The 1,064-nt window shown below is 29.2% G+C and overlaps 1 protein-coding gene and 1 pseudogene across 3 annotated transcripts in view; one reads left to right on the top strand and one right to left on the bottom strand.

Annotated features, from left to right (window-relative positions):
- The window catches only part of FSTL5 (follistatin-like 5), a 920,996-nt gene that overhangs the window by 317,255 nt on the left and 602,677 nt on the right, over nt 1–1,064 (bottom strand). The gene's annotated exons all lie outside the window — the stretch shown is intronic.
- LOC105815403 overlaps nt 1–1,064 on the top strand; it is a 20,641-nt pseudogene that overhangs the window by 17,767 nt on the left and 1,810 nt on the right.

Below are 1,064 nucleotides of genomic sequence, written 5' to 3'. Positions count from 1 at the left end.
CTGCATTAAGCAATCATTTCTCTTTCCCCAATTCCCTCATCTCCTGGCAACCACTAATCTGCTTTATGCCTCTATAGATTTACCTATTCTGAAATTTCATTTAAAACATCATTCAATATGTGACCTTTTTTCTTTATTATTTCACTTATTATAACATTTTTAAGATTTATCCAAGTTGTAGCATGTAGCAGTGTTTCATTTTTATGGCTGGATAATATTACACTATGTGTATAATTCCTGTATCGGTTCACTGATAGGTGGACATTTGGATTATGTCCACATTTTGGCTATTGTGACTAGTGCTATTATGAACATTCATATTTGTTTGAGCTCCTGTTTTCAATATTTGGAGCATATATCTAGAAGCTGAATCTGATGTGATAATTCTATGTTTAACAAATCACCAAATTCTTTTTTATAGGGGCTTTACCATTTTACTTTATGACTAGCAGTGTCCTAGGGTCCCTATTTTTCTACATCCTTGTTAACACTTGTTATTTTCTATTTTTGAATTAAACTTCCTTAATAACAAATAATATTGAATATATCTTTATGTGCTTATTGATCATTTGCATATCTTCTTTGGATAATTACCCATTTTTTTAACTGGTCGTTTGTCTTCCTGTGTTAAGTCGCAAGAGTTCTTTATATATTCTAGATATAAAGTTCTTATCAAATACATGATTTGTAAATATTTTTTCCCTATATGTTGTCTTTTCACCTTCTTGATAATAACTTTTAATGCACAAAAATTTTTTTAGAATTTTTTAAAAAGTCCAGTTTACCTATTTTTTTCCTTGCTCATGCTTTGGGTGCCAAATTGAAGAATACATTGTGAAATTTAAGGTTTAGGCTTTCTTCTGGACTTTGAAATCTATTGCATTGACCTATCTTTATACAAGTACCACACTTTTGATTGCTATAGCTGTGTAGTTTTGAAATTGAGAAATGTGAGTCTTCCAAACTTGTTTTTCTTTTCAATATTGTTTTGTTTATTGGTGAAATATTACTTTTCATATTAATTTAAAGAATTTTTTCAAAAAAAGGCCATTGGGATTTTTTAC

The sequence above is a fragment of the Propithecus coquereli genome, unplaced genomic scaffold (genome assembly GCF_000956105.1).
Source record: "Propithecus coquereli isolate 6110/MARCELLA unplaced genomic scaffold, Pcoq_1.0 Scaffold332, whole genome shotgun sequence".
Taxonomy (NCBI): Eukaryota; Metazoa; Chordata; class Mammalia; order Primates; family Indriidae; genus Propithecus; species Propithecus coquereli.
The sequence above is the reverse complement of the archived record's forward strand: the minus strand, read 5'-3'. Positions and strand labels throughout refer to the sequence as shown.